Genomic DNA, 12,489 nt, shown 5'->3' with positions numbered 1-12,489 from the left:
TTGATTTACACTGCTAAAGGACCTTCAAACCTTGTGTGGATGATATGTGATAGATTTATACCTTACACATGACATGACCTTAACCTGGCATGATATGGGAATGTCCAGGGCATATTAGTAAACCTCTATGTCCGCTTCACTGCCAGTGTACTGCAGATGAAGCGTGGATACCTCTTCTGGCTGGTATTGATAATATGTAGCCATGTGTGAGAATCCTGTAATGATCCCTGGCTCATTGCCTATTTAGCTATAATCAGTGCTGGATGTCATGCACAGGAAATCAGAGCTGTTGCATTGTCCCTTCATGGACAAAGTCACAACTTAGATAGATAAGCGTCTAACCACACTCTTATACATATTTTCTGAATGATAACCGAACAATACTCTGCACCTTGTGGCCCCGTGACAGGCCAAACACACCAGCATTGCAAAACGAGCGTGTGTTGCATTAGTTAATGACATCCTTTACATCACACATGGCAATTTACATAACAATTACTCACCAGTGGCATTTGGGTCCCTGAATCGATCCACGTCACCCTGTGTGAGGGGTCGCCGACCATCTGCAGCTGAAGCCAAATAAAATATGTGTCATTGCATGGCATCCAGAAACGTTACATACACATGATGAACATCTTTTCTGTCACAGGAAATGCTACATCACTTTGTAGGGGATTCACACATTGTACTAATGACTCTGTGCACTTTGATTGGCATGCACACATGGGCTAGCTAATGCAGTGGTGGGCAAACATAACATTACCGCGGTCATACATGCACATAACATTTGGATTATACCTTTCCTAAGACCCATGTCCACACAGGCATCATGTAGAAGTAGTCCTGCGTATGATGGTAACTATGCATTTAGTAAGAGGCAGATACACAGTCCATTGCGATGTAAAACACTCTGGAGCTGTCAAACTCACACATTGCATAATCACCTGGCAAGGATATATCTACACATGACCCATGTACAAGGACCGTGTAGATACAGTCCTGCTGCTCATGGATTTGAGCATCTGCCATACTGTGTACTGTCCTGCACATAGGTCACACACACACAGGCGCTGCTCAGATATGTACAGTTACACATACTGGACACACACACATCATCCTGCACACAGTCACTGCTCACATCTCTGACTGACTACAGCCGTGATGGTCTCCTAAATGCAAACATCCTCTGTGCCTTGCCACCCTTACTGCCATGGGGTCATTCACCATCACATAGTAATGTGAATGAAAGTGACACACAGAAAACCTCTTTCCCACATCTGGTCTGCATACAGCTAATATGTATTCACACCTCAATGATAATGTGACTACTCACTCCAACTGTCAAATCATGGAGCTATACAAACAGGCGCATTAGCATTGACTACTCACACACCTACTGTACTGTAGCACACCAAGGGACAGTATTACAGGTAATGGTGCATCCCACAAAAAAAGCATGGAGGCAAGAGTAAATGTGCACATTGGAAAAAATACCTATGCGTAGGGTGGGATTAAACACTAACACACTAGGGATGTGTTTGATATGCTAACCATATCTATGTGTATGGGGGGGGGCAACACTATTTGTTTTTAGTTATCCTCACACACCCTAGTGGTGTCATGCTTCATCATTGGGTCACCCCCGACTCCTACAGGTCGGGGTGGGCTCAACCACAGTGTTGGGAAGCTCTCATGATAGTGAAGGCAAAGCAGCCACAATCCGGGAAGCTAGACTGTTAATTCCGGTAGTGAGCGTCCTCCAAATAACAGAGTATGCCCAGCGTCCCGCTTACTGAGGTGCCTGCGCCCAACATAATTTTTATGGAGCCTGGCATTTCTCACCAATATTACCACACATACACGAGGAGAAGCTACTCTTCCCTCGACATATTGATAGAGTAGGGAACTCCCCCTCTTTAGCATCCCCACACATAAGGGGGTCACTGAATCTTGCCATGAAGAAAGTCTGGGAGCTTTATGGCCATACAAGGACTGAAACATGTTGGCACTTCACTAGGGTAATAGGACCATAAAAATCCTAATTGACCACATTTTTCACTCCTTTATTTACAACCCAACCACACCCATGAATAAAGGAATACCACGGGTCCGATTGAGGTTTCTCATATATACCCCTTTGACTTCACTATCATAAGAGCTTCCCAACACTGTGGTTGAGCCCACCCCGACCTATATGAGTTGGGGGGAACCAATGATGAAGCATTACACAACTAGGGTGTGTGAGGGTAACTAAAAACAACTAGTGTTGCCCCCCCCATACACATAGATATGGTAAGCATCTCAAACACATCCCTAGTGTGTTAGTGTTTAATCCCACACTACACATAGGTCATTTATCTATGTGCGCTACCTACACTGAACTATCAGTTCTCTCTGTAGGTTTCCTTTGGAGTAATTTTTAGTAGTAACCTATTAGCTGGGAGGACGCACTCCATATACCCTCTCATATCCCCCAGGACCTCTGGATTAAGTTACAGTGGTCCCTTGTTTAGCAAGAGTAAATGTGCACCATGGGCCAACTCACATGATGAGCTGCATTTCCCATGCTGTGCACCATGCGGCAAAAATGGCACTTATGCTTCAGGCATCTGTGCTGTAAATGCAATGCAATGCAGGAGTTGCGACACATTTGCGGCGCAGCTCCAGCAATGCTCCTGTTGGCCCTATCTTGGCAATGTTGCGTCAATCCTCATGCCTGCTTCAGGCAGGGCAAGAGTGAAGACGCAGCATTGCCATGACAGTGAATGACAGAAACTTGATATATTTCACTCTGTCACATTACAGAGGTGTTCCTGTGCATGAATGCCCTCCCCTGCGCCAGAACGCACCCTAAAGGTGCTGAGCTTTACAATGTGAGGATTCTCCCAGAATAGTGATATTGTACATACCCTGCACCATGGCGCAAAACCTGCACTGACGCTTTGACACATAAGTAATGCAACTGCGCCGCAACATAACCCCAAGTGGCTTGTAAATCTGCTAAAATGTGCCTGGAAGTGGGAGTCCAAATTAATCTTAACTGAAGGGAATCATGTGCAAATCACATTGGGACCAATGTATCAACATTCCGTTTAGCGATTACAAAATTGCGATTTAGAAGGATTTGCTAATTTGCAAAAGCTAAATGCAAAGTATGTAGAAAAAAGCTTATTGTTAGGGATCCATTAATATTCCTAAATTGCGATTAGCAAATTGCAAATCTCAAACTTCGCAATCATTTCTATGTGGCAGGAGGCCCATAGGAATTAATGGAAAATTAGCGAATAGCAAATAGCTATTTGCTATTTGTGAATATTTTCTAGGGTGCAGGTGTGTCATAAGAACACCCTGCTGCACCAGTGAAAATTACATGTGTGCGTATATGGCGCACATACATGCCCTAAGGGCATGTATGAGCGTCACATGGCACCTTTTGATGATTACAAAAAACCTACATTCTAATATTTTGCTAATTACCACCAACTAGAAGTAGGTGGAAATTTGTGAAACCTTAATGGCTATTAGGAATGTTATTAGCCTTGATACATTGCATGTAAGGAATTGACAAAGTAGCTATTCATCAAATGCAATCGCTAAATAAGGAAAGTAAAAAGTAGTGAAGCCTTACTTTGCACCAAAAATGTCTCATAAATACCATTTAGCGAAAAAGTGTTTGCTGACGCCGGAAATCAGCGAATGTCTGCGTTACCGAACACATTTTGGCTTCAATCACATGGCCCATAGGGAAATGACATTGTCATCAACACTTAGTTACAGTATCACAGTAAAGAGTCAGCATGTACATGCCATACTCACATGTCACACACGTAACTTACATTACATTTGAATATTAAAGTGAAATAATGGCTTTGAGACTTACCACCCTGGATGCCTGCCATCACTCCGGTGTAATCCAGGAGGTCGGCCTCCCGCGCAGTCATGTCCTGCCAGCGGTGCTTCCACTGGTGCACGGAGCGTACAATTTGAAAGTAGTGCTCCATTTGGAGCCTCACACGCTCCCAGCGCACATTCCGTGACCCCACAGCATACCCCTGCAGGATCCGCCCCCCCGCCTCCAACATATTTGGCAGATAAAATTTTATCAGCCATAAAAACCCCCCCAATGCCTCCTCACTCATCCTCCCTGACCTCCCAACAGCAGGCATCTCCCTGAGCCCCGTAACCCACTTAAAAGTAATAAATAAAACCCCAATTAACTAACTAACTATAGAAAAATACAAACTAACCCCTAAATAAACTCTACAAAACACAGGACACTAGACACTCAAACTGTGTAAAATACAACAAATACAACTAACAGACACTGCAGACAAACCAGAGGACAGTAGACACACAAACAGTATAAAATACAACAACAACTATTAAAAGACACTTCTGACAGGACACAGCACACAGCACCACTCTCTAAAACCAACTTTCAACACACCAACTACCATACACCTCCTTCACTCAGCCCATGCACCAGCAATGTGCTGAAAAGAGAAAGTGAAAGTAAAAACCACACCCATGTGACAGGAAGCAGTAATACACCACTTCCTGTGTTTGCTACAAAAAATTCCGCCTTAGCGACAGAATTAATCGCGTTAGCGACGAATAGCGTGACATTAAACATCGCTATGGTATTTATATACAAAATCCATCGAAATGCGAGTCGTTTTTTTGAATAGCGACGAAAATATACTCGCTAAATGTCGCTAAGCAACTAAATAATAATATTGGAAATCTGAAATTATAAAAGTCATGGATTTCATGCTAAATATATAAATGAATAGCAGAAAACATAGGAAAAATATTGACATTATTTTTAACACAACAACAATTTTTTGTATGATTAATAGGTGTACCCACAAATGAGAATATTTAATAAATTTGAAAAATAAATATAGACAAGATATAGGGGTCAGGGAACGTGATCATGCACAGAATTCCTACAGGGAAAATATTAACAAATAATGCTACAATACTGTTTCTTCATTGTTCTGTGGAAAACTATGGCAGGACGTTCAATGATTCACGTCAAAATGCATTTAAATAGACGGGAATGGTCCAAATCTTTGTTTTGCCTCTACATGTCATGCATTGCGTGATAAGTGAAATGCCATCATGCAGACGTAGAAAGGCAACACAAAATAGGGGAGATCAGCACACCACAAACCATACATCATGGTGCAGAGTTACTAGTTCCTTGCACCCCTGAAAGTTAGCATCAGAGTAACTTTTTGTGCAGCTGCTGTGGCGCAATCCATGTGCGGCATATGTGGTGCAAATGATACCCAATGCTGTGGCATATCCTCAAGGTCTTGCCTCATAAAGAGATGTGACATCACTAATGGATGCCACCGGGGGTGGCACAAATGCACAGGAGGTAGTGTACTGGCGTTGCTATGCGTCATTCCATTGGCTAATGTAATGTAGAATGATACCAGCCACTCACTCTTGGACCAATGCTGCGTCCTATCCCTGCACTTGCTTTCAGCATGCGTGATGCTTCATGCAGGGCGGTTGTGGGGTCACATGGTGCTGTCATTGATATCCGTGTGGTAATGTACATGTCTTGGGCCTCTGGTGGCGCAGGCTCGCACTGGTCTAGTGTGTGATTGTAGCCGAGGCCTCATGTATATCCCATGGTTGCTTAGTTTGCTCTGGGCTCTTACTGCCTTTGTACCTCCTGAGGATGTGAATGTTCCGGTCACACTGTGTGATGGTGGTGTGAAATGCCATATGTGTGCGTTCCCACAAATTGCACATGTTTTGTGGATCTTGCTGCAGGTTGGACTGGCTCGAGCCTGCTACGTGGGGAGGCATCGAGTTTGTTTGGGGCGGGTCTGACTCCCTACATTGTGTTTGGCAGTGGGGCCTTGCTGCCAGGCCCGGACTGACCGTTGTGGGCACCGGCCAATCCCCCAGTGCGCCGCTAGGGTAGTGGCCGGTTTAGGGCCCCTGGGGTCTGTTTTAGCTACAGGGCTGTTGATGCAGCATAGCTGCACACTCCTCCCTGTAAGGAATTTGGACGAATACCGGCCCCGGAAAGGAGCTCTGTTGCACCCCCAACCTCCCCAAGTGGGGCAGCCAAGCACTTTGCCTGGCCCAGTTTTGGTTCCCAGTCTGGCCCTGCTTGCAGCGGCTTGCCGGAGGTCCCTTGTTGTTTCACATCTCGGGGTGTCTGCTCTGCTTGTGGGGTGGCTGTGGTGTGTCTGGACCTCCTTGCATTAGCCTGTCCTCCTACTATGGGTGAGTTAGGACCTGGGTTTGGTAGCCCTTGGCCCCTCGGGTCCCATGCCAGTCATGTGGTCATTTTACCTGGAGTGCTGTCCGACACAGGGTGTGTCCGCATTAGAATCCGGGATGTGTGTAGGATTACGTGGTGTTTGGCTTCAACTAGGGTCGGGCTCTGTCCTCCCTGCAAGCTCTGTGTGTGGCCGGATGGCCCTTTGCCGGTTTGTGGGTTGAGCATGTGAGCCCCTTGTTGTCCCGATGGACCTTGAGTAAATTCCTCCTGGGGCAGGATTTTACTTCCTTTGCACATTGTCGGAGTATATGGTTGTAATATTGGTCTGTCGTGTACCGCTTACTGATGTGTATGTGCAGGTGCTCAGTTTGGCGTTTGTGCACCCTCTGGAGGTGTGCCTCATTCATGCTGTGCCTTTGTTGTAGGGTGGTTATCCCTTTTGGTTCCCTTTGGCCTGGCTGGTCATTAACTGTGGTATTCTGTGCCTACTCTCCATCAGTGGCTGTGTTGGCTGTGGGGCCTGTGTTTGGCCTTGTGGTGTGTTGGCACATGGGCCATTTGGAGGTTGCTTGCGCTGGGTGTGGCAGATCATTGTGCTTGCTTCTGGAGGAATTCCCTGGGCAGGTTGTGCATGGATGCCGTTGGGTGTTCTCAGCACACTCTAATGTCATGTGGACATAGGGTGATTTGTGGGACTGTGTTTCCTGGCTTTGGGAACGGTGTGTTGTTTAATGCTTGCGTAACTTGCTGCTTGTACTGCTTCTGTCTGTTTTGCTAATGTGTCAATCCAAATCTTGTTTAGCTATCTGCACAATTGTAAGGACTGGTACGTGGAGGGCTATGACTCCGAGTAATGTTCATTTGCATAGAGTCACCGACAATACTACTCCCCAACCTGCATATGTCAACACCCTGCACGTACTACCACTTGCATCTGTACCTGGCTGACTTGCACTTGCAAACACACTCCAGCAATGCCACACATTTACGGCATAGATGGCTCACACATACTGTTATTTTACAGACCAGGCTGCAGAACATTAAATACGCATCACATCCATGCTGGATGTTGTGTTCTGCCCAATTACTGTGGCATCCCTGCAGACATGCAGGGAGCCAACAGGTATTGGAATTCTGGACCTCATTGTTGGACACTGTGGGACATAGGAGACATGTAGTACGCCATAACGTTATGCAGCCAAGCATGGCATGGCCATTGTGGCTAGCTGGACACATAGCAACTCCCCTATTGGAATACTGATTTTAGAATGGGTGGTATGTTTGCAGTAATTCATTATTACACCAGGACATGTATCAGCCTTCCATTTGTCTGTCCACACTAAGGATGTGTCTGGTGCGTCGAGATAGGTATCTTTTATCCAAATGACACACAGCATGAAATAAAAGCAGAACTAAGATGAGCCACCCACTAAGGGGGAGGTGATGTCAGTGACAGTATTGTGTGGAATGATGAGCATATGAGATGAAGTCCCACAAGGGCTGCCAGATAGCCAGTGTATATATGCATCACAGTCCAAATAATCAAGCATTGTGTTAGCATACACTCCACACTCATTAGTCTATTTCCTAGTGCAAAGGCAGAGCCATTTTTGTATGTCCCATTGAAAATAGGGCACTGTGAGACCACCATGTACCACTACTACTTCTCATGTGACATCTTCTCCGATCATTTGCCATTTGTCAAACACAAGTCCTTACCTCTAAACAAGTATGATCAGACAATGTCATGCTGTATCAAGGTGTAATGAACAAATGCATGATTGTATGTGACAAACAGTGATGTAATTCATCTCCCATGTCACATTGCAGAGGGCGAGGCAGCACCTCCTGAAGAGCAACCTGGCTTGGCACCCACTGATGACACGGACGTCTATCCTACCATCGACATTGACGACCTGCAACTCCTGTTCAATGTAATTGCCTCCCCAGCCTCCGGTGCAGGGCAACCCAGTAGCCCTCCGCAGAGCCCACACCCTGCTCACACCAACGAGCAGCAGGCATCCACCACCCCACCCACCACCCTGGGGCCAGATCCAACGACACCTGCATTCCAACTGCGGATCATAGAGCTCCAGGAACGGTTGGGGGATAGGGTGGAGCAATTGGTATCCGAAGTTGCAGGCCTACGTGGGTGGCTTACTGACACCCACGGCCCCCTCCATGGTCTCCACCAGTCCATGGCTGACATTGCTGAAGTCATGATCCAGAGGCAGCAGGCTTTGTCTGCTCAGGGTGGTACCAGCAGTGTCAGCAAGGATATTCACGACATCAAGGAGATCCTGGAGACCATGGGGCGGATGCTGGCCCAACATCTGGCTGCCAGGGCTGAACACATGCGCCAGGTTACTGGGATCTACACTGCCCTGCACCTTCTTGTTGCCTCCTTACTGCCACAGGGTTTGGCGCAGATGGATGCTGCTGCAGCCTCCACATCCTCAGCTCCAACACCAGGTGTGTCAGTGCCTCACATGGCTGCTGCCACAACACCCACTGACACCTGTGAGGCACATGACACAGATGATGATGGAGATGAGGATGACAGCGGATTTCTGCTGAGGAGAAAGCGGTAGTATCCCTCTGTGCCAAAGCCCCAGTTTCTTATGTTTTGCTGCACTCTGATTCGTGCCACCCATGAACTTCTTTCACTCACTTTCACTGTCCCCCGGTACATCCTTGAACCCCCCCATGGACTGCCATATGAACCCATTCCTTGCCACTTCAACCAGCCTGTGGAGTGAACTATGCCTCTTCCCTTGGACCTGATAACATCAATTGTCTCTGTCTGGCCATCCAACGGGCACCCTCTGCACTAGCCCTATATGCTCACCATGTGTAAATACTGTAAATAAATATATATTTTCAGTTTAATACGTGTTTTGGTCATATGTTGCTAAGGGTTTAACTAGCTTTTTAGGGTCAAGAGACTGATACCTTAGGAATGTACAACAATGTCAATACGAGCTGTGTACATGTTGATACAGATCCTGAGAGGGTGGAAACTAATGTTGAGATGTGTAAACATGTGGAGCCAACATTGCACCAATGCTATGCTATGACATTGTCACAATGTAAATGGGCCATCAGGTAAGGCCATCTATTGGGACATGCCAGTGAACATACATTTGATAAATGTGATAGGAGAACGCCCCCTGGCCCATGTTTGGATGCAGCAAGGCAAGTACTACTGTCCTCATGTCTTGTTTGCCATGCACTGCTACATACCACTGGTTGACCTCCATATTGGCATCATACATTAGAAAGGATACACACTGTCTGAAAGAATATTAGTTCCACTCCTGCATACACTGAGTATTCCCTGCCGTCACACTGTTATGTGTGTAGTCTGTGAATCATGAGTCTGTGGCCCTTAGGTGCAATGAGCATGGCTTTCATCAACATCAAATTTGTGGAAGGGTTGCAGCAGGTGTGTAGTTGGGCCACAACTTACCAACATGTGCAGCAGCTCTGCATCCTACAGGTGTAGGTACAATTAGGAAGGTAGCTCCAGGCAGCCCCAAGCACGTCAGTACTATTTGTACACTTAGCCACCACACATGCCACGTCATGTTGCCATTGCTCACAAGTGCTCCATGAGTGATGATAGCCTCGTCTAACATGTGCTACTCCCCCATGGTGGACACGTGACATAGGGTCATCACTTCCATTAAACATTGTGGTGTGTGCACCTGCATGTGTAATGTCAGATGTTGATGTTACGATGTCACGTAGTGGTTGAAATGCAATTACAGAAGTGTCGAACTGGTATCTATGAATGACCCAGGGGTCTGTGGGGCATATTATCAACACAGGCGATAAAATGATCGCTGCTTTTATCGGCAGAAAACTGCCGCTAAAGCCGCTTTTGCGGCAGAGAACTGCCGCTAAAGCCGCTTTAGCGGCAGAGAACTGCCGCTAAAGCCGCTTTTGCGGCAGTTTTCTGCCGATAAAAGCAGCGATCATTTTATCGCCTGTGTTGATAATATGCCCCGGTGTGTATACAATATACTAGTCTGTCCAGCTGTAGGAGGTGTCTTCACCAAGCCATGTAAAATATTTTGGATGTTGCAGTTATGCATGTCATGGTGATGGTAATGGTCCATCGATTCTGCAAAGTATCTGGTCAGCATAGTGATGTATGTCCTTGTGGATCTGTAGCTGGTAGTTGTTTCCAGGCTGAGGTCTTGTGACAGACAACCTAATGTTGTACCCACATTAGACGCAAAATCAACTTGTTACTCTAATTTGTCCCATAACTTTTAAAGTGGTCTAATTCATAGGCCCTTTCCCCTGTTCATATGGCGCCACTTTTCACCGGCCATAGCTACATTTCTGGCCATTACATGACCTTATAGCAGCTCTTATCACATTCCACACATGGATCTTTGAGGCATATGTTCAGGAACGTCATTGACAGTATGGCCATCTGTGCAGATATGTACTTGACATTATACATCAACAATGAGCTTGGTAATATGCTGGATATGTAAGTTCTACGGGCCCTGGTTATTTATACGGCACTTCTTGTGGCTGCTACAATGGGAAAAGAAATTGGCTGGTAATCCGGAACATTGTTCACATCTTAAGGGTCAATTTACGGCTTATACGACGGACATGGTTTGGACAAGTGTCTTGATGATTGGCACCATTGTGTATTGGGATGTTGCTATGACTATTGGCATCCTGTACACCATTTCACACACTCCAAATTTGTGTGATTGACACAACATACCCAATCCATCATACATGGATTGGGGAAATGGACTCAGAATAGGAATGAAATCCTCATCACACACAGCACCCTGGTTTGCTAGTATTTGAAGCATGTGACACAACCATATGACATAGTGTAGCCTACGTAGTACCTTGACAAGTAGAGTGTGATACATTCGACACAGTGCAGGGCAGAACTGTACTGCGTACACATTCCCAAACTCTATTGAGATTTGTCTCATCTGACCACTCATTGGGACACGTAACTGTTTAATGGGTACAGTGCCCATGCCAGACACTAACACATGAACATGTTATTTATTTGACTATTTTATTTAACAGACACCACGTGACAGACTCAGACAAAATAATTGTTGATGATGCGGTTCCTCCGTGCAAGTCCTGCAGCATTTGGTGTGGGGTGTACAGCACCAGCCTCTTCTTCTTCCTCATCCTCATCAGGTGGGTCTGGCACTTGGATCCATGGTGCTTTGGTACGGACACATATGTTGTGCAACACACAACATGCCATGATAATTTTGTTCACCATTTCGGGACTGTACCGCTGGCTGCCACCTGTGATATCCAAGCACCGGAACCTGGACTTCAAGACACCAAATGTCCGCTCTACAATGGACCGTGTGCGTATCTGTGCCGCATTGTACTGCCTCTGGCCAGGGGTGGTGGGGTTTCGTACTGGTGTCATCATCCATGCTCCCAGTGCATATCCTTGGTCCCCTGTGACATACAAGGGAAAGCGGAATTAGTATTTGGTTGTGCTGGATGTGTTGTTGATGAGCATGGATTTGTGTGTTGGGATGGATGTCAAGTTGTATATCAAGTTGCCCATCTGTTTAAGCTGAATTCTGTAGTGCATGTTAGCATGTGATCAAGGCTCACTGCTGTGACTCCATCCAACATCATTTTAGTGTGCAGATGAGTTGCATGTGTGGCTCTTTTCCCATCTGCAACAGACAGTGATCCACCTATTGCACTGTAATTTACCTTAGCTGTATAGGTGGCAAGATTACACACAACACACACTTGACCTACTGTGCGGCAGCATACAGCAATCGTGCTGTAGAACATCGTGGTCTGAACCGTCATGGTCTGAAACAAATCACCAGGCAGCTACCCGTTACATGCATGGACCATTGGGCCCTTGTTAGGTTCAACAACAACATCAACTCCAGCATGTGCAACACCATCCACTACCTGTACTGTGTGCTCCTTCCTGTCCTGGACTCAAAACCAAATGACATGAGTGCTCAACAGACATTATCAATGTTGCTATATCACATCTCTCATGTTTCTGATCTTTTACTAATAAGACTTTTAGTTAATCTTAACACCATACTAAACAAAACTAAGGGCCTTTATGAATTAAGGCCATACGCTTTCCAAGTTAAGACTGGACAAGTATGCTATAAGTGATAAAGCTTATTAATCACCCTCAGTCTCCGGGAAGGTGGCGGATGCGAGGGAGCTGTTAATGATGTCCCGGAGTT

Source organism: Lissotriton helveticus, chromosome 7 (genome assembly GCF_964261635.1).
Source record: "Lissotriton helveticus chromosome 7, aLisHel1.1, whole genome shotgun sequence".
In the NCBI taxonomy this organism is placed as follows: Eukaryota; Metazoa; Chordata; class Amphibia; order Caudata; family Salamandridae; genus Lissotriton; species Lissotriton helveticus.
Note: the sequence above shows the minus strand (reverse complement) of the source record.